At 40.4% G+C, this 25591-nt stretch overlaps 1 long non-coding RNA gene and 4 other non-coding genes across 5 annotated transcripts; 4 read left to right on the top strand and 1 right to left on the bottom strand.

Moving 5' to 3' along the window:
- Positions 1-10769: 10769 nt before the first annotated feature.
- Positions 10770-10851, bottom strand: trnas-uga (transfer RNA serine (anticodon UGA)). Its single transcript has one exon. It is a non-coding gene; the product is annotated as a tRNA-Ser (tRNA).
- A 749-nt stretch (positions 10852-11600) lies between these two features.
- trnas-uga (transfer RNA serine (anticodon UGA)) lies at positions 11601-11682 on the top strand. The gene has a single exon. It is a non-coding gene; the product is annotated as a tRNA-Ser (tRNA).
- A 1326-nt stretch (positions 11683-13008) lies between these two features.
- Positions 13009-13090, top strand: trnas-uga (transfer RNA serine (anticodon UGA)). The gene has a single exon. It is a non-coding gene; the product is annotated as a tRNA-Ser (tRNA).
- A 669-nt stretch (positions 13091-13759) lies between these two features.
- On the top strand, positions 13760-15647 carry LOC134305438 (uncharacterized). The gene is made up of 4 exons (XR_010008533.1): positions 13760-13823; positions 14559-14736; positions 15465-15527; positions 15624-15647. It is a non-coding gene; the product is annotated as an uncharacterized LOC134305438 (long non-coding RNA).
- On the top strand, positions 14019-14100 carry trnas-uga (transfer RNA serine (anticodon UGA)). Its single transcript has one exon. It is a non-coding gene; the product is annotated as a tRNA-Ser (tRNA).
- Positions 15648-25591: the final 9944 nt, after the last annotated feature.

Raw genomic sequence — 25591 nt, 5'->3', positions numbered from 1 at the left:
CAGCAAACCACTATTTTAAGCGGAAAAACACACTGAAGAATGCACAATTGCTCTTCTTATTGTGCATCTTAATTTATCAGGGCAGCTTGATAGTGGTCAGCATGAGCTTACAACAAGAAGGAGGGACGTCCTGGGTCCTTTCTGTGTGGAGTCTGCATGTCTTCCCTGACTTTGTGTAGGCTTACTTTGGGTGCTGTAGTTTACTCCCACATTCCAAAGACATGCGTTAGACTAATTGATTACACTAATATTGTGCAGGTTTGAGTGTGTTCGAGCTAATATTATAAGTTTTCTGGTGTTAATCCACTTCTGAAGAAAGATGGTTCATATGAAGCACTTGTTTTCACTATATGAAAGTTTATATTTGGAGGATCTGCTCACAAATATTAGGGGAGATTTTAAGTATCCCCTATATTTTGTGAACAGTATATAACACTCGTAAATATCACTAAATGAAAAAGAATTTTTTTCTTATAATTTATTATATGACGTTTGGATGGTAATTGGGAGTTGTTAATGATTTTCAACCTGTATCTTTGCAGGCACCTCCTGCTATGCTGCAAGGCAGTTCATGTTGAGTGTAGACCGCAAGGTTGTGCATGACCAAATCCCCACCTTCGTCTCTGCCATCTGTTTAATGTTTGGATGCTATTATTGTCTAAACATCCACTACCCTGTGGAACTGGGATCCACTCTTGAATTTCTTCAGAGGTAAGGGTAAGGTATATATATATACACACACACACACAATCATATATACAGTGTATCACAAAAGTGAGTACACCCCTCACATTTCTGCAAATATTTTATTATATCTTTTCATGGGACAACACTATAGAAATAAAACTTGGATATAACTTAGAGTAGTCAGTGTACAGCTTGTATAGCAGTGTAGATTTACTGTCTTCTGAAAATAACTCAACACACAGCCATTAATGTCTAAATGGCTGGCAACATAAGTGAGTACACCCCACAGTGAACATGTCCAAATTGTGCCCAAAGTGTCAATATTTTGTGTGACCACCATTATTATTCAGCACTGCCTTAACCCTCCTGGGCATGGAATTCACCAGAGCTGCACAGGTTGCTACTGGAATCCTCTTCCACTCCTCCATGATGACATCACGGAGCTGGTGGATGTTAGACACCTTGAACTCCTCCACCTTCCACTTGAGGATGCGCCACAGGTGCTCAATTGGGTTTAGTCCATCACCTTTACCTTCAGCTTCCTCAGCAAGGCAGTTGTCATCTTGGAGGTTGTGTTTGGGGTCGTTATCCTGTTGGAAAACTGCCATGAGGCCCAGTTTTCGAAGGGAGGGGATCATGCTCTGTTTCAGAATGTCACAGTACATGTTGGAATTCATGTTTCCCTCAATGAACTGCAGCTCCCCAGTGCAAGCAACACTCATGCAGCCCAAGACCATGATGCTACCACCACCATGCTTGACTGTAGGCAAGATACAGTTGTCTTGGTACTTCTCACCAGGGCGCCGCCACACATGCTGGACACCATCTGAGCCAAACAAGTTTATCTTGGTCTCGTCAGACCACAGGGCATTCCAGTAATCCATGTTCTTGGACTGCTTGTCTTCAGCAAACTGTTTGCGAGCTTTCTTGTGCGTCAGCTTCCTTCTGGGATGACGACCATGCAGACCAAGTTGATGCAGTGTGCGGCGTATGGTCTGAGCACTGACAGGCTGACCTCCCACGTCTTCAACCTCTGCAGCAATGCTGGCAGCACTCATGTGTCTATTTTTTAAAGCCAACCTCTGGATATGACGCCGAACACGTGGACTCAACTTCTTTGGTCGACCCTGGCGAAGCCTGTTCCGAGTGGAACCTGTCCTGGAAAACCGCTGTATGACCTTGGCCACCATGCTGTAGCTCAGTTTCAGGGTGTTAGCAATCTTCTTATAGCCCAGGCCATCTTTGTGGAGAGCAACAATTCTATTTCTCACATCCTCAGAGAGTTCTTTGCCATGAGGTGCCATGTTGAATATCCAGTGGCCAGTATGAGAGAATTGTACCCAAAACACCAAATTTAACAGCCCTGCTCCCCATTTACACCTGGGACCTTGACACATGATACCAGGGAGGGACAACGACACATTTGGGCACAATTTGGACATGTTCACTGTGGGGTGTACTCACTTATGTTGCCAGCTATTTAGACATTAATGGCTGTGTGTTGAGTTATTTTCAGAAGACAGTAAATCTACACTGCTATACAAGTTGTACACTGACTACTCTAAGTTATATCCAAGTTTCATGTCTATAGTGTTGTCCCATGAAAAGATATAATGAAATATTTGCAGAAATGTGAGGGGTGTACTCACTTTTGTGATACACTGTATATATATATATATATATATATTAGGGCTGTCAAACGATTAAAATTTTTAATCATGATTAATCTCAGAATTTCATATAGTTAATCACGATTAATCGCATTTAAAAAAAATCTGTGTAAATGTTATAGAAAACAAGGATTTTTATGTGAAATGTTACAATTAAAATGGTGAACACATTTTATGCTAAATGTACTGATGTTAAAAACTGCTGGGACAAGAGAAAACTGTAAGGGAGTTTTATTCACTCACATACTAGGCAGTAAATGTCAGATTGTAGTTTAGAATTTCTCCATCAGCAAACATTGTAGATCAGCGGTGCTTTAGGTGGGATAAGGCGTAGTTATTGTAACAGACTTTTCTGTGGTTGTATTGTGACAATGGTTTGATGGCCGTTTCTACACGAAGTGAGTGTGTTTTGACCCTTTGGGGCTTCCATAGTGCATGGACTAACGTGCTTGACTCAGCTTTCCGGTATTTGGTACCTTAACAGAATAAGTTAATAAAAGTGTTCTGCTCCCGACAACTTGTGAATATAGCGTGTATTTATTTCTTTATAAGTGCATCACTACACGCTCGGTTACATTATGTTAACAAACCGCAAATGAAAAACGGTGGCAAATCCGACATTAAAACGTTTGTTTTAACATAATGTTAACATAATGTAACCGAGCGTTGTAGTTCTACCAGTCAAGTCTCAACATTAACTAGAATTTGCGTTAACGGCACTATTATTTTTAATCGCGTTAAATTGAAATCGCGTTAATGCGTTATTATCGCGTTAACTTCGACAGCCCTAATATATATATATTGATCTGTTACAGTAGGGTGTGCAAATTCACTCTACATATTTATTCATTCTACATAAATCTGTCTTATAGCTACAATTGCTGGTTTAACCAAGTTTTAATGACCAAGAACAGTGGAAATAAAAAGGTTCCAGATTGTAAAAAAATATGAAAACTTGAGTATTAAAACATTATGGTAATATGTATTGTTTGTTTTACTTAAACTAGTCCAGAATAAAATGTTAATGTATAGCAGATGAGCAATGAGTAGCATCCTCAGGTGCACCTCCCAGAACCAGACCAAAAATGTTATGTGCACTTGATAGTTCCTGGTTATTACCTTTTATAACCAATCACCCTATAGACACACGGATAAATAATAAAACGTGTTTGTATTATATTTTTAACAAGCAGGAAGTTATGAATAAAAACACTATCCAGCTATATATTGAGATAGATATAGATTTGAAAACTAATATTAACTAAACTAAAATAACTAATATGTATATGTATATATATATATAAATATATATATATATACAGTATATATATATATACAATATATATATATATATATATATATGTATATATATATATATATATATATTAGGGCTGTCGAAGTTAACGCGATAATAACGCATTAACGCGATCTCAATTTAACGCGATTAAAAAAAATAGTGCCGTTAACGCAAATTCTAGTTCATGTTGAGACTTGACTGGTAGAACCAACGTTTTAATGTCGGACTTGCCACCGTTGTTCATTTGCGGTTTGTTAAAATAATATAACTGAGCGTAGTAGGGATGCACTTGCATAATAAAGAAATAAATACACGGTATATTCACAAGTTGTCGGGAGCAAAACACTTTATTAACTTAATCTGTTACGGCACTGAATACCGGAGTCAAGCGCGCTAGTCCATGAACTATGGAAGCCCCAAAGGGTCAAAACACACTCACTTCATGTAGAAACGTCCACTTTTCACATTTCACTTAAAAAACCTTGTTTTCTATAACATTTACACAGATTTTATTTAATGCGATTAATCGCGATTAACTATATGAAATTCTGAGATTAATCGTGATTAAAAATTTTAATCGTTTGACAGCCCTAATATATATATATATATATATATATATATATATATATATATATATATATATATATATATATATATATATATATATTAGAGATGGGACGATCGATCGGCTATGAATCGGTATCGGCCGATTTTTAATCAAAATATGCGATCGGCGATATTTCCTAAAAGTAGCCGATTCGATCGTGTGATGTATAAAGATCACGTTAAGTTAACAGCTCAGTGGATTGATCCAGACTTTGAGCTACGAAGCACCAACCATCACATCACCATTCATTAACCATCGTACAGAAACCACAGTGAAAGCTCTTCATGACCTAAAATAACATCATTAACGTTGTGCATCATACATACGATGTAATTTTGCTGATTGAAATATTTACTTTAAAAAGATAATTCAACCCGGTCACATCTGAGTTGATTCTATCAGCACGTTATATAAACTCCTGGTTCACTTTGGTAAATCGTAAGCGGTTCTTACTTGTGATGTAGATGAGAACAGAAAACGTTACAGAGCCAATCAGAGGCAAAAGTTTATTCATTACCAAATTCGTTAGTTCAGGATCATCTGCTAAACTTTTAGGGTAATCAGAACTTTTAGCTCCACAGACGGAACGAGTCTGACTCGGTGACCGCTCTGTGGTAATAGCGGTTTAATTAAGCTTTTTAATTAAGCTTTTTATTGTAAGAAAGTCACACAAAATGTTCTGTAGTAGCTGGTGTTTATTTAAAACCACAGCATTTATTAATAACAGTAAAAACGGAGAGAAAAACTTACGCGTCACATTCGACTCCTGAATCAGAATCATTTAAAGCGACACTGTGAACAAAGCGTTTTTTTTAAAGAAACACACACACGCTGTTGCTTTCGGTTTATTTTCACTGTGAGGCTCTTTTTAAGTTTTTTTCAGACTAAACTGGATAACATTAAACCTGCGTGTGTGTGTGTGGTCAGTTAGACTAATAAGATATGTCTCCTGTGGGTGAAAAAAATAATTGTTTGGTTACTTTATTATTTACTGCTGATTTTGCGCTAAAAATTACGTCATCGCCACCCAACCCTCCCCCCCCCCCCCCCCCCCCCGCGATCGAAATCGACTATCGTCCGATTGCCCTGAAAGGAGATCGGAGATCGCAATCGGTGCCAAAAACCCCGATCGTCCCATCTCTAATATATATAACTAATATATATAACTTTGCACATATAGATTAGCATCTTTTTAAAAGGCTACTTTGGGCAAAAGTATATTACCCTTTTTTCTTGTAGTGTTGTATTATGGGGAGTTTAGTTTGATTGTGCAACCGCCTCACAGCTAAATGGTTCTGGGTTCTTTTTGTGTATGGCGTTTACTTGTTTTTGCTAAGCCTGCACATTTTTGTCCCACTACTTCAGAGAGAGGTTGCCCTGTGATGAAAATGTGAATTGACTGTGATGTTATTTGGGACTTTTGCCATATTGCACCCATTTTTGTTAGAGTAAACACAATGGTTGATTATGAATTCTTGTGTTTCCAAAGGTGTTTCTTCATCATCAATCCAGAGAAGGGAACAAAAGTAGAAACAAAGAAAAACAAGAAGCAGCTGTCCGTTAACCCAAGAGTCCTCACTCTCATTGCAGATCTCTCTGATTATGAGTGGAGAGAGACATGTTGAAAATGGACTTATCTAGCTGGACTGTTAAGACTGAATTGTTACAGTACTAGCTGTAAGCAGCAATGGCCTTTGCTGTAACTGTTAACCACTGGCATTCTGAACAGTGTTTTTATGTTAAGGCATTTGTTTCTTTAGTTCTCATTCAGAGCTGACTATAAATAGTTCCAATTTTTCAAACATTTCATCTGTGTCAGATATCCCAAGCTGAGCATCCTCTTCTGTTAATTCTGGACTAAATGACTGTTGCTCTTGATGAAGCGGCAAGTGGATAATTCTTTCATGCATTTCACCGTTCATCCAATGGATACATCCTGTTTTTTTCAACAATGCTTTGTGAGTACTGCATGAACAATTTACGGATTAATAAATGTTTGGTGTTAACCTGTGCCTTGATTTCCAGTGTGCCTTTTTTGGTATTTAATTTTTGATTTACCATACAAAACTGTTCACTGTAAAATTTAATCCAATTAACCGTAATGTCATATGTTATTATACCGATATATTTACATGGAATTTCTGGCAACCACAGCTGCCAGTAAATTACTGTAAAGTTGACTTTTGCAGTAATATACCATAACACATAATACAGTTATACTGTGTTTATCACTGAGATAGTCTGTAATTGGACTTATGTGTCTGTTGCTTTTAGAGTATATTACTGTAAACAGGTTTATTTGTAGCTGGTATATTTTAAAGAGATTTACCATTAATAGTTTTACAAAATGACTTTAATTTTAAAGCAAATTGCCGTAAACAGGTTAGCAGTAATTCTGTATTTTACATAGTATTTTTCCATAAACAAACAACAGTTTGCAACTGTAAGACTTACGGTTGCCAAAAAGCATACCGTAATGTTGTATACATTTTCACGATAATTTTTATGGTAAAGTTCTGGCAACCACAGCTGCCAGTTTTTTTCCCGTTAATTTAACAGATTAGTTTTTACAGTGTAGCTGAAGTACTAGAGGGGTGTCGGCAGGGCAGCAAAGGGCTACTACCAGCAAGAACCCACAACCACATCAGCTTCGTTATGGAAGGTGGGGGGAGGAAAAGCATAAAGCCGAAAGAAACACCTAGGCCCTTTTCTCCCGATTAGGAGTGGAACATGAGAGTTGACCTGGACAGGCAGCTCCATTTCCCGGTCGAAATCATTGCTACATCTCTCCGCCCTGACATAGTGGTATGGTCCACCAAGGCAAAAGCCGTGCTCCTTATCGAGCTCACAATACCAGCGGAGGAGGGGATGGAGGCTGCCCATGAACGCAAGAAGGCCAAGTACTCAGAGCTGGCTGCTGAGTGCCGGGAGGCTGGCTGGATGACTACCATCTACCCAGTACACTCCTCATCTACTGTCAGCCAAACCAGACATGGGGACCTAGGGACGGGGACATAGGGACGGGGACATAGGGACACCCCTTCCAACATTTCAAACTGCAGTTAGAAACTAAACTACCAAAATAAAATAGAATGTTCCCCTGCCCCTGCATGGGAGCTCTGCTTATTGCTTATCTGACCCCCTGCAGTGCTCGGTCAGTCTGCTGGGGATCATCCTCACAGGAAAAGGTGATTGTGATTGCGTGATTGTGATTGCGGAATATGATCAAAAGATGGCGCTAAAGGTATTTATACATAAACATGAGCAACGTTTAACAGTGTTACACAATGACTAACTGTACAACAAGTCTGTTTTATGCTGTAATGTATATGTATGTATACACACATATTAGGTGATCCATTGTTCTTCAAATAGGCTAGTGACCCCTGTTCTTAAAAAGACAAAGATACACGTTTCATTTGAGTACATGATCTAATAATGCTATCCTCCAGAGACTCAGAATGTGTTATTATTATTATTATTATTATTATTATTATTGTTGTTGTCAGTTTAAAAATGACACCATTATTTGAGATTGTTGTGGGAATTCAAAATAACCCCTAAAGATCGACACAGACAACCGGGATAATGATAAAAGCAAATAATCAATTCATTACTCAGCTGAGGGCCAATCTCAATGCAAACGCACACATGCCTTTACAGGAGAGAAAGGGCGACTACGGTCTGCCCTGTCGTAGTATTTATACCCCGCTTACTGCCCCTTCAGGCTAACTCTGCTCAGCAACCCAGCTCAAGGCCAATCTTCCTCACTAAACTTGTTTATCATCCTACAAGAATAGTCAGTTTGTTAGAAACATGGCGTACTTCCACAAGAATGCACCTGTATCAAAACTCTGTGTGCACCCCCGCACACACAGTCCCGACACCCATGCATTCCCACGCAAGCAAGAAGCCCATGCCAAGGTCAACATATCTCTGGACCTAAGAAACCTTCCAAAAGTCTCTTCTACCTCTGCTAATTGAACTAAGAAAGCAGAAACTTATGAGTTTAATACAAATAACTAATAAAATATAAAATTTCCATTCACAAGATGTATGGGCCACATGGTGGATCAGTGGGTAACATTTACATTGTCAGCATTTAGCAGACGCTTTTATCCAAAGCGACTAACACAATGAGCGGAACACGATGAGCAATTGAGGATTAAGGGCAACTTGGTGGTGGCGAGGCTTGAACCGGCAACCTTCTGTTTACTAGTCCAGTACCTTAACCACTTAGCTATCACTGGCCAACACTGTCACCTCACAGCAATAAGGTCCTGGGCTCGATTTACAGGTGGGTTCTTTCCTGTGTCTGTGTGGGTCTTGGTGGACAGCCATTTTCAAGTCTCTCCAGAGATGCTCAATTGGGTTTAGGTCAGGGCTCTGGCTGGGCCAGTCAAGAAGGTGAACCTTCGGCCCAGTCTGAGGTCCAGAGCACTCTGGAAGAGGTTTTCCTCCAGGATATCTCTGTACTTGGCCGCATTCATCTTTCCTTCAATTGCAACCAGTCGTCCTGTCCCTGCAGCTGAAAAACACCCCCATAGCATGATGCTGCCACCACCATGTTTCACTGTTGGGATTGTATTTGGCAGGTGATGAGCAGTGCCTGAGCACATGTATTTGGCAGGTGATGAGCACATACCGCTTAGAATTAACACCAAAAAGTTCAATCTTCGTCTCATCAGACCATAGAATCTTCTTTCTCATAGTCTGGGAGCCCTTCATGTGTTTTTTTGCAAACTGTATGCGGGCTTTCATATGTCTTGTACTGAGGAGAGGCTTCCGTCGGCACACTCTGCCATAAAGCCCCGACTGGTGGAGGGCTGCAGTGATAGTTGACTTTGTGGAACTTTCTCCCATCTCCCTACTGCATCTCTGGAGCTCAGCCACAGTGATCTTGGGGTTCTTCTTTACCTTCTCCCACGATTGCTTAGTTTGGCTGGACGGCCAGGTCGAGGAAGAATTGTGGTCGTCCCAAACTTCTTCCATTTAAGGATTATGGAGGCCACTGTGCTCTTAGGAACCTTGAGTGCTGCAGACATTCTTTTGTAACCTGGGCCAGATCTGTGCCTTGCCACAATTCTGTCTCTGAGCTCCTTGGCAGTTCCTTAGACCTCATGATTCTCATGTGCTCTGACATGCACTGTGAGCTGTGTGGTCTTATATAGACAGGTGTGTGCCTTTCCTAATCAAGTCCAATCAGTTTAATTAAACACAGCTGGACTCCAATGAAGGAGTAGAACCATCTCAAGGAGGATCAGAAAGAAATGGACAGCATGTGAGTTAAATATGAGTGTCATAGCAAAGGGTCTGAATACTTATGACCATGTGATATTTCAGTTTTTCTTGTTTAATAAATTGGCAAAAATATCTACATTTCTGTTTTTTTTCTGTCAAGATGGGGTGCAGAGTGTACATTAATGAGCAAAAAAAAAGAACTTTTTTGATCTTACCAATTGGCTGCAATGAAACAAAGAGTGAAAAATTTAAAGGGGTCTGAATACTTTCCGTACCCACTGTATAGTTTATAATAATATATAGACATAGTTTTAATAAGAATAGATCGATAAAACTTAAATATTTAGTACAGGAATACATTTCGATAATTAAGGACAAACCGACAGAACGTCAGCGGGATTCTTGAGGGATAGAATCAAAGAATCGACTCTTTTTAAATCGACTCCCTGTTGTTTGATTCAGTAAAAAGTGTGTGGCGAACTGATAAATGAAACACTAACGCATGAAAATAAATCAAATAGGATAAATATATGTTTAAATATTGACTTTATAAAAGTGTTTAAATACTTACAAAACACTTTCATGAAAAGAAACGACACTGCGCCTCTGTTACTAAAGTTGTGGTACTAGTAGCTAACAGACCAACAATGCATTGTGGGTAATTTAGCAAACTGTTTACTGGAGTAGAACATTAGTCGAATTTAGATATTTCGACGTTTATACAAAAGCCATTCAACCATAAAATTAATGTGGGTTAATTTAACAAAATAATTAAAATGGTTGATTTTAAATTCATTTCGAACTGTGTAACCTGAATTAGCCACCCCGGGTACTGGAAATAAGGAACACCCTGGGCTTTATTATTTTCATTCTTTATAATAATAAATCAAAACCATATTTTAGGCAAAACAACATGAAGAACATTATGGAACATTTTCTCTCAGTGCAACAAAATTTTTACATAATCCATCTTCACACTGACATGCAGCTCCGGTTCTGTACTGTGTTGCTTAGGGGGGCAGTGAGAAAATGCCCACCCCAGCGCCCCCATAGCGCCCCCATAGCGCCCCCATAGCGCCAGCTCTGCTTGTGTTACTTTAGTTTCACCGTAAACGTGATTTAAATCTGGGGCGAAAAAGGCTGAACGTTATCATTAAATATCTGCCAGGTTCATTAATCACAACCTGTTTATAATCACACAACTTCATCAGTATTAAATCCACAACGTTCTGCTTTAAGATGGAGCTCCGTCATTAACATTTCTACTCGCTGTGAGCAGGGTTTGAACCTGCGCGGGGAGACCCCATTGGATGTCAAGTCCAACGCCTTAACCTCTCGGCCATCACAGCTGCCAGAGTTGTTGGTCCATCTGTAGAGAAACCTCCATCCACTCCAGCACTAAAGCGGCAAAGCATCTCCACATCATCGCACTACCACCACCACGTTTCACTGTTAGGATGAAACGACGTTTCTTGTTGGGAAACAATGTTATAATATAATCTGTAGTTCAGAGAACGGAAAGGAAATGATGCGTTCACAGCTGTGATGGCCGAGAGGTTAAGGCATTGTAATTGAAATCCATTGGGGTCTCCCCGCGCAGATTTGAACCCTGCTCATGTGTGGGTGCAGCGCTGATAGAAATGTACAAAAATGCACAGGTTATGATTGATGTAACATATTCCCATACACAACCATCCTACTGAACTTTATCCCTGCTCAGGTTCAAATCCTGTTTAGAGCAACTGCAAATGTTTCCCTTTAGTTTATGCTTCTTACTCCTGATTAATGGAGGCTTCTGGTATAAGCTGACTTAGTTTCAGGTTTTCATTGTTGTAGCTAGTTTTTGATCCCAAGGTGTCAATAAGGGATGAAGCTTAACTGAGATTAACATCAGTCTGTATTAAATAATTAGAATTAAATAATTCACAGGTCCTTTATTAATTTCCTTTGATTAACAGTCACTAATCTATTCTCCAGCACTGTGCTATTCACCAAACCTTTTCCATATATCCCAGAGGCCCCACAGACATCTCCAATCACACCACATGGCAGCATTTCCAGCTGCCCCATCAACCCCAAGTGTCTGAACATGTGTACAGCTGTGATGGCCGAGTGGTTAAGGCGTTGAACTTGAAGTCCAATGGGGTCTCCCCACGCAGATTCGAACCCTGCTCACAGCGACTGTGTGCATCTTCATTGATGTGTTAGTGTGACCAGAATATAGTTGTATGTAATATAACTATAGTTGTATAGGGGGGGGCAATTGTTGCGATGATGGCCAAGGTGACCAATGGGTAAATTAATGCTTAAATAATTAACATCTTAAGTCATCTGTCAGTTTGCCCTCACAAATAACTTTGAACGTGGAGATAATAATAACTAATAACTAATAATAATAATAATAATAATAATATGATAATTTTAAGTAAAGCCTTCACACTAACAATTTAATAGTCTTTATCAGATAGCATTTTATTTTAGGTGCTAGCTGCTCCAACTAGGGTTGCAAACTTTCAGAACTGTGCAACCCTAACCGTAGGCTATAAAAAATATAACGGGTCATACACAGTTTTATTTAGGCTGTTTAACATTTATTATTTTCATTCTTTATAATAATAAATCAAAACCATATTTTAGGCACACGGCGTTACTAAGACTAAAAGTGAACACTACTTACAATAATAACCGAACCCCTTTTAATTCCCGCGGTAGCAGCAGTGTCATACATAATCGCGCTGTCTCAGTCTAATCTGCAGCGTTTATCTCCCATTGATAAAAATATGGAACACCACGTTTAGTTTCCAAATAAGGAACGATTATGTGTGACGCAGGCACGTAAGTGCGAGCCCTTCCGGAAGTCATTCAAAATGCATTAGAGCGCCCTCAATACGAAAAAAAAGAGCTTTAACATGAGAGTCTATGAGAGCGATCTGGGGCGATTTTCAGTTAGAGCCTGATCGCCCCGAAAGGGCCGGTACTGTACGGAACACAACTCCACACTGATTGGACTGCGATATTCAGAGACAAAACAGACTCCAGAACAGTCACAGCTAGTTTAACACTGGTTGAATGTGATAGAAACATTTCTTCCCTTTCGCACTTTGGTGGTGCGTCGCACGATCGCCCTAATGAACGAGCCGCCTTTGCTCACGTGTGTATTTATTTATGTTTTAATAAAAGCACAGAGCAGCGCTGTGAGCAAGGTTCAAACCTGCACGGGGAGACTCCATTGGATATCAAGTCCAACGCTTTAACCACTCGGCCATCATAGCCTGAGGAACACAGGAGCTCTCTAACAAAAACTTAACCAATTCAACAACAACATCAACAACAATATGATTATCATACTAACAGTGAAGTGTGGTGGTGGTAGTGTGATGATGTGGGGATGCTTTGCTGCTTCAGGGAAACTTACAGTATAAGGATGGATGGACCCACAAATGCTCCAAATTTGATTGATTAATGTAGGAAGTACCAGACACCTTCAGGTCTACAACCTCCATACAGCTGTGATGGCCGAGTGGTTAAGGCGTTGTACTTGAAATCCAATGGGGTCTCCCTGCGCAGGTTCAAATCCTGCTCACAGCGATCATGAGTTTTAATGAAAGCTTAACGTATATACTGATAAACACTGATAAAGTTGTATGATTGCAATCAGATCATGATTAATGTAAAACTAGTTATCCTCCTATACGTAACATCACAATATTTACCTCAGGATTTTCTGGTTGAGAGCAGAATCTGTGGTTCTGTTCAATTTAATTAACTGAAACCACAAACCACAGTGTGTTAATTTTATTAACTTTATATATATATATATCAGGATTTTCAGATAGAGAGCAGAATTTATGGTTCTGTAATATCACTCAGGCCCTGAAGCTGCAAAGCATCCACATCATCACACTACCACCACCACGTTTCACTGTTGCGAGTTTATTATTTACCTCAGTTTGAAGTAAAATGAAACGTTTGTGCTTTTTGCTAATTCAGTGTCACTGGGTGGAAGATTGAAATCCCAGAGAAACACAGATTGATATTTTAAGAATGAATAAAGTTTTATAACAGTCTCTGTGCACCTTCATTGTTTGCGTAGTTGTTGTGTAGTGAGCGGATCTATAGGACGACTTACTCTGAAGGACACGTGAGATGTTCGGGCTCTTCGTCCCCTCTCGGGTTCGCTCTGTCCTTTCCTCTCTCTCGGCTTCACAAAATCACTGAGCTGCACTGCGACACTGGAGGAACATCTCAGCGGCTTTCACACAGACTGGAGACCATGGAAACATGCAAACAAGAAAAAGCAGAAAGAGCAAAAGATCGGAAGGTAAGAAAACTGATTTTAAACTAATTTTATCATTTATTACAATCTTATATTATTATTTAACTTTAAAGTGAGCGTGCTGGTCTGATGTTCTTTATATTCTGTTTATATCCTGTCTCATAATGTAAATTATTGTTAAAAAAAACAGAATTTAGGAAACCCCAGTACAGAAAACAGCTAAGAATCATCCCTTATACAGCTGTGATGGCTGAGAGGTTAAGGCGTTGGGCTTGAAATCCAATGGGGTCTCCCCGCGCAGGTTTGAACCCTGCTCACAGCGGCCTGGACTTTTAATTAAGGAGCCACACCTTGAAACAGAGGATTGTGGATTTAACACTGATAAAAATGTATAATTGTGTTCAGATTATAATAATGAATGTAACATATTTATATCAGAAAATAAAGTGAACCTTCCTCTTTGTGTCCCACAAGAATCCTACTGAACTTTCTCCCTGTTTAGGTTCAAATCCTGTTCACAATAAAATCACATTACGCAACGCTTTACCTCAGGATTTTCTGGTAGAGAGCAGAAATTGTGATTCTGTCCTTTTTTCCAACTCTACTGAACCACAGTGAGAGTCATAAACACCACCAGCACCACCAACAACCCCACAAACACCATCAATGCCCCGAACACCATCTACCAGATCTATAAACGGAACCTAAACTAATTAAACTAGTCCGACTTTTCCGCTTCATTGACACCATCATCATCTCCTCCCTCTCTCTTTCTCTCAGGCTGTGGGTCAGAAGTGTGTAGGCGCTGTTTTACACTCTGGTACTGACGGGCAGACACTGGCACAGGTAGGAAGCAGCGCTGATCTCCGCATCATCAAGCCACGCCTTTCATTCTCACCAATACTGAACTGCTGCCTGGTCAGGTGGATCATCAAAAGTACAACAGCACAGAGTACAGGTACACACATGCACACAAATGAGTGTACGTTTATTTTGAGTAAACTACTCAACATGTTCCAGCTAGTCTGTTTAGAAGCTGGGGTCAGAGCTTTGAGAGTTAAAGCCATGCTCAAGGGTCCAACAATTTCTGCTATACACAACTGGGAATTGACAGCCCAGAGCTCTGCCTACTGAGCTACAGACAAAACACTCGCAACAGAAATAAACTAATCCTGCTACAGAAATCTAACTAGTCCTGAATAATCAAGCCTTTAATATTAAATCAGATAATCAGACAAAATATGATAAATATTTTGAAGCACTTCTATTAACCACTGTTTCAAATCAGGATCCAAACCTGATGTACACAATTATGTTTCTATACTCACCAGTCTGTGTTATACATGATGAGCTTTATTTATCTGTATTATTAAATACATTTCATTAAACGTATATTTAATGAACGTACAGCTAACCTACACTACTGTGCATGCACATATAGCGTATTTACTATCTATGGAATTATCTATTTTTATCAGTGCACAGAAGTTGGCTAAAACACAAGAAGTTTTGTTAATACAGATCTGTAATTTTAATGTTTGTATTGTTAATGTAGATGGAAAACTGTAACATGGATGCCTCTAAGGGTGGTAAAATATATACATAGAACGTAACTGGAGGTATTATTGTTACTGAACATTTTAAACTAGTTCACATTTAGTTAAACCAGTTTGTATCTTGTGCCAGTGTCTCCATGAATGAATAGGAATTAGGAAGCTGAGGGAACTTCATGACAGCGGGGCTGAAATGGTAGATGTTTAGAGCAGCTCTACAGATTTCATCTCATTTAACTTTTTTATTTAAAAGTTCTTGTGAACATTATTTACTGATTTGTAGCATTGTTAGCTGTTTATTTCAGGTGCAGTGTGACAGTAGATGATTTAACAAATCACACCCAAACTACATAAACATGTAGACACTCATCCTCCAGAGACTCAGAATGTGTTATTATTATTATTATTATTGATGTTGTTAATAAATGAGTTTAAAAATGACACCATTATTTGAGCTGTATGGGCCACATGGTGGATCAGTGGGTAACACTGTGACCCAAACTCAGAGGTGGAAAGTAAGGAATGACATTTACTCGCGTTACTGTAATTGAGGAGTTTTTTTGTGTACTTTTTTTTAGTAGATTTTACAACCTGTAAAGAAGTGGACATGAAACCGGCCCGTTAGGCTGTTCGATCCTGCGGAGCATTTACGCATTTGTGGCTGCGAACTGAATCACGAGTTAACGAGTCAGAAACGACTCACTCTGTTTCATTATGATGTTGTGCATAAACAACTCCATGAATCGGTTCATTTGGTGAAGAGATTCAGATGTATAAAGCAATCAGAGCTTCAGAATTCACAGTCTGGGCGGAATTTCAATCTCTTTCTTTATTGGTTGTTGTATAAATGACAGTTTAGTGAACGAATCACCAATTTAAGCTTTTTACCGGGAAAGCCGAGAGCAGTGTTGCCAACTTAGCGACTTTGTCGCTATATTTAGCGACTTTTCAGACCCCTTTAGCGACTTTTTTTCAAAAAAGCGACTAGCGACAAATCTAGCGACTTTTTCTGGTGTTACTGGAGACTTGGAGACTCGAACGTGAAAACACATATTGTTCTGCAGTTACTGTCCTCACCGAGCAGCGGGTGCTGCTGTGAGCCCCCCCGCCCCCCCAAAGCACTCACGGGCGGTCAGTATCACAGTCAGAGTTGCCAGATTGGGCTGTTTTCCACCAGAATAGCGGGTTTTGTTGGAAATTGTTTTAAAGACATGCAAGCAAAAATTATTTGTTCTTTATATGTATAATTACTGATCTGTACATTTTAAGATATTAATTTGTACGTCATGATGGTTTAACTGGTTTATTATTTGTGAAATGCTAAACATCATCTGCTTATCCTGTGTTTTGGGCATTTTTTCATGCATTTTGGCTGAAAATTACTGTCGCAATCTGGTAACCCTGCCCAGAGTAGCTCAATGTTGTCTTAAAAAACAAAAACAAACCACAAATCAACAGAAGAATGTTCATTTGTAGTTCTAAACATATTTAGGGTGTTTTTACCCACTTTTTGTCTCTCCCACGATGTTATTCCTCTCTTCTACAGCGTCAATTACATGCAAATTGACCTTATGCAAATTAGGTGATGACGTCATTTAGCGACTTTTAGGACAGCCAATAGCTACTTTCCTTACTGAGGAGTTGGCAACACTGGCCGAGAGAATAAATGATCTACAATAGTTTACATACATTAGTTAGGAGGATAAAACAGTTGGGGATGGATTTATATAATCTGGAAACATACAGGATGGTCTTGTGGATTATATCCCTAATGGAACAACACATGGATATAGATCAAGTAAGCACATAAGTGCTTATGATTTTCTGTTGCTGTGTGACTGATCTGGGTCGCGGTTCTGCTGTTTACGGTTGGCTTTCATTTTGCAACGATAGCAAAGCATTATGAAATATTGTGATTTTTTTATGTTCATTATTGTTTGAGTAATTATTGAAGTAAAACGGACAGCATAAATGTGATTGTGAGATGTAGCTGGTTTGTTCCTATGCTGGTGTAAGACCCGTTATATTTTTGATAGGTGCGACTTTACCAGCCTAACCCTGTTACTGAGGATACACAGAAATGATGCTGTATTGAACTGATAAGAGCAGTTACAGGGTGTTCGGTGTGTAGAGCTTAAATCCACACATGAGCTGCTGATATGCTGCATGGCTGGTGAGCTGTGTGTGTGTCTGCTTCATCATTCATCATTCATCTATCAACTTCTGTTACAAATGATGTTCCTCCTTCTGTTAAACAACTAACTCAGTAACGTTTACTCTCAGTACCCCCCCCCCCCCCAAACACACACACACACACACACACACACACACACGCACACTCTGCACTGTGTGTTTGTTTATGAATCCCGGTATTAGAGTGACGTGTAGAGTGACGTGGTACCTACAGGTGGATGAAACCTTTATGACGTAGTAAGGATTCCACTCCACACCGGGTATAAATAGCGGGGAGAGCGGGATCCTCCATCACTCTTCACTGACAGAGATACAGGACACACACGCGGCGGTTACTCTCTCACACTCACCGTGTTTAGCATGGCGTTCCAGGGATTTATATCGGGGGGCGGACTGCGCTCAGCGGGTGTCGCGGTCGGCGTTACAGCTGCTGCTGCGGCCGGCTGTTATTTACTCTACCAAAAATGGCGTAAAGCGCGCAAGAGCACCAGAGGTGTCGCAGAGGCGGCGGAGGCGGAGGAACACATTCCTGAGGACGGGAGCAAGGTGGAACAGGCACCGGTACAAACCGGGTCTGAGGAGGGGAGCAAGGTGGAACAGGCACCGGTACAAACCGGGTCTGAGGACGGGAGCAAGGTGGAACAGACGCCGGTACAAACCGGGTCTGAGGAGGGGAGCAAGGTGGAACAGACGCCGGTACAAACCGGGTCTGAGGAGGGGAGCAAGGTGGAACAGACGCCGGTGCAAACCGGGTCTGAGGAGGGGAGCAAGGTGGAACAGGCGCCGGTGCAAACCGGGTCTGAGGAGGGGAGCAAGGTGGAACAGACGCCGGTACAAACCGGGTCTGAGGAGGGGAGCAAGGTGGAACAGGCGCCGGTACAAACCGGGTCTGAGGAGGGGAGCAAGGTGGAACAGGCGCCGGTACAAACCGGGTCTGAGGACGGGAGCATAGTAGAACAGATACCGGTACAAACCGTGTCTGAGGACGGGAGCATAGTGGAACAGATACCGGTACAAACCGGGTCTGAGGACGGGAGCATAGTGGAACAGATACCGGTACAAACCGGGTCTGAGGACGGGAGCAAGGTGGAACAGGCACCGGTACAAACCGGGTCTGAGGAGAGAAGCAAGGTGGAACAGACACCGGTACAAACCGGGTCTGAGGACGGGAGCATAGTAGAACAGATACCGGTACAAACCGTGTCTGAGGACGGGAGCATAGTGGAACAGATACCGGTACAAACCGGGTCTGAGGACGGGAGCATAGTGGAACAGATACCGGTACAAACCGGGTCTGAGGACGGGAGCAAGGTGGAACAGGCACCGGTACAAACCGGGTCTGAGGAGGGGAGCATAGTGGAACAGGCACCGGTACAAACCGTGTCTGAGGACGGGAGCCAGGCACTGACACTGATGGAAATCCTGGGTCAGAGTAAGTGTGTGTGGAGAGAAAATGTATATATGATATATAGTGACTATAGGAAGTGATGATAATAATACTAATAATGGTTCTGCTCTTGTTTAGGCTGCCACAGAGTGTACACCTTCGAGTACAGTTTTGAGTTCTTCGGTTCTGAAATCAACGAACCGTCAGAGTACTGGACTCGTACTGAATTTGCTGCTGGTTTCATAATTAGATTTGATATGTTCACTCGACTCTTCAAGTTTGTAGGCCGGGCAGGACCAGCTTTAGTCAGCCTGGCTCAGAAGATCCAGAAAGCACTGACCGGTACCAGTGATACACTGGCTGTTACCGATAACAAAGTCACCGGTCAGTGAAAAGAAAGAAGTTCAATTCAAAAGAAATGTGTGTTCAAGTTCTTGCTCAGGGGCCAAAATGTGGCAACTTTGCAGCACCGGGGCTTGAACCAACAACCTTCTGATTACTTCAGTTAAAGAAGTTTAATTCAAAAGAAATGTGTGTTCAAGTTCTTGCTCAGGGGCCAAAATGTGGCAACTTTGCAGCACCGGGGCTTGAACCAACAACCTTCTGATTACTTCAGTTAAAGAAGTTTAATTCAAAAGAAATGTGTGTTCAAGTCCTTGCTCAGGGGCCAAAATGTGGCAACTTTGCAGCAACGGGGCTTGAACCAACAACCTTCTGATTACTAATCCTTAAATAAAATTGACTAAAGCTTAAGTGCAGCGTTTGTTGTATTTTTATATTTCAGTGTTTTATATGAACTTATTAAACTACAAGCTTGGTATTTCATTAGTGCTGTTGTTGGGAAAAATAGCATCATTTGTTTGCTCAGTGAAGTTATTTTAATATTCAGATCAGATCTATATTAGTGCTGGACCAAACACAAAACACATACGACTTCTTTTACAAATTCTTACACAAGATCTACTCAAAATCCATGCATTCACAAGGGCCAAATCCACAAAATGGAAAAAAATGGAAATGACGTATCTCTAAAACTAACAGAAAAACGTAGGAAACATTTATTGTGCATTTATTCAGACAAATCAACCTATTAAAGTCTGCTACAGTTTGATGCATTAATGTCAAACTAAAAAACTTTTTACCCCCTACAAAAAAGTTTGTATTTATTTATTAACATTGTTTTAAATAAGCATCAATGTCTCGAAAAATGACATTATTTATTTTTATATACAGTGTATCACAAAAGTGAGTACACCCCTCACATTTTTGCAGATATTTAAGTATATCTTTTCATGGGACAACACTGACAAAATGACACTTTGACACAATGAAAAGTAGTCTGTGTGCAGCTTATATAACAGTGTAAATTTATTCTTCCCTCAAAATAACTCAATATACAGCCATTAATGTCTAAACCACCGGCAACAAAAGTGAGTACACCCCTTAGTGAAAGTTCCTGAAGTGTCAATATTTTGTGTGGCCACCATTATTTCCCAGAACTGCCTTAACTCTCCTGGGCATGGAGTTTACCAGAGCTTCACAGGTTGCCACTGGAATGCTTTTCCACTCCTCCATGACGACATCACGGACCCGGCGGATATTCGAGATTTTGCATTCCTCCACCTTCCGCTTGAGGATGCCCCAAAGATGTTCTATTGGGTTTAGGTCTGGAAACATGCTTGGCCAGTCCATCACCTTTACCCTCAGCCTCTTCAATAAAGCAGTGGTCGTCTTAGAGGTGTGTTTGGGGTCATTATCATGCTGGAACACTGCCCTGCGACCCAGTTTCCGGAGGGAGGGGATCATGCTCTGCTCAGTATTTCACAGTACATATTGGAGTTCATGTGTCCCTCAATGAAATGTAACTCCCCAACACCTGCTGCACTCATGCAGCCCCAGACCATGGCATTCCCACCACCATGCTTGACTGTAGGCATGACACACTTATCTTTGTACTCCTCACCTGATTGCCGCCACACATGCTTGAGACCATCTGAACCAAACAAATTAATCTTGGTCTCATCAGACCATAGGACATGGTTCCAGTAATCCATGTCCTTTGTTGACATGTCTTCAGCAAACTGTTTGCGGGCTTTCTTGTGTAGAGACTTCAGAAGAGGCTTCCTTCTGGGGTGACAGCCATGCAGACCAATTTGATGTAGTGTGCGGCGTATGGTCTGAGCACTGACAGGCTGACCCCCCACCTTTTCAATCTCTGCAGCAATGCTGACAGCACTCCTGCGCCTATCTTTCAAAGACAGCAGCTGGATGTGACGCTGAGCACGTGCACTCAGCTTCTTTGGACGACCAACACGAGGTCTGTTCTGAGTGGACCCTGCTCTTTTAAAATGCTGGATGATCTTGGCCACTGTGCTGCAGCTCAGTTTCAGGGTGTTGGCAATCTTCTTGTAGCCTTGGCCATCTTCATGTAGCGCAAAAATTCGTCTTTTAAGATCCTCAGAGAGTTCTTTGCCATGAGGTGCCATGTTGGAACTTTCAGTGACCAGTATGAGAGAGTGTGAGAGCTGTACTACTAAATTGAACACACCTACTCCCTATGCACACCTGAGACCTAGTAACACTAACAAATCACATGACATTTTGGAGGGAAAATGACAAGCAGTGCTCAATTTGGACATTTAGGGGTGTAGTCTCTTAGGGGTGTACTCACTTTTGTTGCCGATGGTTTAGACATTAATGGCTGTATATTGAGTTATTTTGAGGGAAGAATAAATTTACACTGTTATATAAGCTGCACACAGACTACTTTTCATTGTGTCAAAGTGTCATTTTGTCAGTGTTGTCCCATGAAAAGATATACTTAAATATCTGCAGAAATGTGAGGGGTGTACTCACTTTTGTGATACACTGTACAATTAATGGTCCTCACCTACTACAAACCTTATTTTTGTAAATATTCATTTATTTATTACAGATTAATAACTAAACATTTGGAATGAAGAAAAAATTAACTTATTTTTATTACCATTATTACATTATATAGCATATACTAGTTTACACAAGTAAAAATTGTACTGTTTCAATTTTTAAAACTCAAACTTTAAAAATTAAACTCAAACTTTTGAATTAAAACATTCAGCTGTGTTCTTATAATCAAACTTTCCTTTTATAGATATATTTTAAAAACAAGGAACAAAAATCTGAATATTTAGTTTGTCAATACGGGTTTTAAACTATCCACAAACCTTTCTTTTATTTCAATATTTTAAAAATGAATTATATCTAAATTATTCAAATTAAATTATTTGAAGTGGAGCTGCAACCTCAGCATCACTGTTTCTGACCCACTGAAAACCAAACATTCCCAACATAAACATGCAAATCCAACAAAGTGTTTACAATCCCAGATCTACTCAATCCACGCAGGCACAAGGGCCAAATCCACAAAATGAAAAAAAAAATGGAAATGGAAATGACTTGGCTCCCTGTCACTCCTCTCACTATCCTGTTGATATTTATCCTCGCTACTCAACACTGCAGTCACCATCATCTAGTAATGTACACACCTCATCTACTGTCAGCCAAACCAGACTGGATATGGGGACCTAGGGACGGGGACCTAGGGACACCCCTTCCAACATTTCAAACTGCAGTTAGAAACTAAACTACCAAAATAAAATAGAATGTTTCCCTGCCCCTGCATGGGAGCTCTGCTTATTGCTTATCTGACCCCCTGCAGTGCTCGGTCAGTCTGCTGGGGATCATCCTCACAGGAAAAGGTGATTGTGATTGCGTGATTGTGATTGCGGAATATGATCAAAAGATGGCGCTAAAGTTATTTATACATAAACATGAGCAACGTTTAACAGTGTTACACAATGACTAACTGTACAACAAGTCTGTTTTATGCTGTAAAGTATATGTATGTATACACACATATTAGGTGATTCATTGTTCTTCAAATAGGCTAGTGACCCCTGTTCTTAAAAAGACAAAGATACACGTTTCATTTGAGTACATGATCTAATAATGCTGTGTGTTAAGGTTTTATTTAACCTGGTTTATACCTGCCTTCATCCAGCTAAAGAAGCCAATCATTTTTAAATAACCATCACAACAACACAAAAGATATTTCATTCTTATGTGCAAATATGTACAATAACAGTTGTTTAAAGTTAAAGTTGAGTTTAAAGTTACATACTGAGTGAATATGTTGAGCATTTATTACGTTCTGTATGTACTTGGCTAATACACAAGATGTTTTGTTAATACAGATCTGTACTTTCAATCTTTTTATTGTTAATGTAGATGGAAAACTGTAACATGGAGACTGAATGGTGGTAAAACCATGAGGGGCATTTTTCAGGAGTTCCACTATATACTTTACTATCTCTCTCTCGGTCTGTCTATCTATCTATCTATCTATCTATCTATCTATCTATCTATCTATCTATCTATCTATCTATCTATCTATCTATCTATCTATCTATCTATCTATCTATCTATCTATCTATCTATCTATCTATCTATCATCTATCCATCCATCATCTATCTATCTCTCTCTCTCTCTCTCTCTCTCTCTCTCTCTCTCTCTCTCTCTCTCTCTCTCTCTCTCTCTCTCTCTCTCTATCATCTCTCTCTCTCTCTCTCTCTCTATCATCTATCTCTCTCTCTCTATCTATCATCTCTCTCTCTCTATCTATCATCTATCTCTCTCTCTCTCTCTCTCTCTCTCTCTCTCTCTCTCTTTCTCAATTCAATTCAATTTGCTTTATTGACATGACAAATTTACATATTTGTATTGTCAAAGCTTACATTAGTATATATAAATATTTGAAAAAAAGAACAAGTATATACATAGAAAAAAAATGGTAATAAAATATTCATTATGTAATTAGACAATTATTCACACAAAAAAAAGAGAAAATATTACTGTGTGTGTGTGTGATGTGTGTGTGTGTGTGTGTTGTGTGTGTGGTGTGTGTGTGGTGTGTGTGCGGGGGGTGGGTGGGGGGATGATCTGGTGTTTCACTCACTGTCCCGGAGTGTGTGACACTCCTGTACATATCTGGCTGCAGTGGAGGCTGATGGTCCCTCTCCTAATATAATGGCCAGTTTCTCGCTGTCTGTCAGCGTTCTGAAGCCGCTCACCTCTCTTCCAAACTGATCAAAATATTTGTGTCTAATTGTTGTGTATTTTGGGCAGTTTAGAAGGAAGTGCACCTCTGTCTCTACCTCACCTGTCCTGCAGTGACCACACAGTCTCTCCTCTCTGGGGATCCAGGACTTTTTTAACCTGCCTCTCTCGATGGCCAGGCTGTGGTCACTCAGTCTGTATTTGGTGAGAATGTGTCTCTGCTTCGTATCTCGGACAGTGAGGAGATACGTGGCCAGGTTGTATTCATGTTTTAGGGTCAGATAGCAGTTCAGTCTGTTTTGGGATTGAGTTTGGGTTCTCCAATGTTCCAGATAAGTGTTTTTGAGGTGTTTGATAATTTGGGTGATCCTGATTGGTGTTTGGGAAGCAGTGCTGGTCAGAGAGTTAGGGTTGTTAGGGGTCAGAGTGTTGGGCAGTCTCTGGACCAGCTGACACAGGGGACTCTTTTCAGGGTAGAGCTCTTGGGATTGGAGTGCCTGAAACTGCAGGCTTGTTGTGGGACTGGATTTTAGGTGCATCCAGAATTTAAGGGCTCTTTTTTTAATATTAATGACTAATTGGTATCGGCCTAATTCAGCCCTGCATGCATTGGTTGGGGTTTTTCTTTGTACATGTAAAATCATTCTGCAGAATTCTGCATGCAGGACTTCAGCGGGATGCTTGTCCCATCTAGTGTAGTCATGATGACTGAGTGGACTCCATACTTCACTACCGTATAGCGCAATGGGCAGGATTATACTATCAAAGATCTTTAACCAGATTCCAATTGGGACGTCAATCTTAATGAATTTGTTTTTAATTGAATAGAGGGCTCTGCAGGCCTTCTCTTTCAGTGCATCCACTGCCAGACCGAAGCCTCCTGAGGCGCTGATTTTGAGCCCCAGTTAATCATAAGAAAGGGTGTGGTCTAGGGCGGTGTCTCCTAGATTGAAAGTGTACCTGTTCTCCTGAGATCTGGCTTTCTTTTGGAAGATCATGATTTTATATTTATCAGGATTTACTGTCAGGGCCCAGGTCTGACAGTACTTCTCCAGCAGATCCAGATGCTGCTGAAGCCCCTTTTCTGTGGGCGACATCAGCACCAGGTCATCCGCATAGAGAAGAAATTTAACTTCCGTTTTATTTAGTGTCAGGCCGGGATTTGCAGATTGCTCCAATAACACCGCTAAATCATTGATATAGATATTAAATAGAGTAGGAGACAAGCTGCAACCCTGCCTGACACCACGCCCCTGAGTGAAGACCTCAGTCATTTTATTGCCAATTTTTACTCCACATTTATTATTGACATACATTGATTTAATGATGTCATAGACTTTACTCCCTACACCATTTTGGATAATTTTATAATATAATCCTTCTTGCCAGATTGAATCAAATGCTTTTCTAAAATCTATAAAACATGCAAAAACTTTAGCATGATTTTGTTTGTGTAGATGTTGGTGGATTAGGGTGTGTAGGGTGTAAATATGGTCAGTAGTGCGATGATTTGGTAAAAAGCCAATCTGTCCATTACTCAGGACACTGTGCTCGGTAAGGAAGGCCTGTATCCGGGCGTTAA

The sequence above is a fragment of the Trichomycterus rosablanca genome, unplaced genomic scaffold (genome assembly GCF_030014385.1).
Source record: "Trichomycterus rosablanca isolate fTriRos1 unplaced genomic scaffold, fTriRos1.hap1 scaffold_138, whole genome shotgun sequence".
NCBI lineage: Eukaryota > Metazoa > Chordata > Actinopteri > Siluriformes > Trichomycteridae > Trichomycterus > Trichomycterus rosablanca.
Note: the sequence above shows the minus strand (reverse complement) of the source record. Positions and strands in the feature narration are given on the sequence as shown.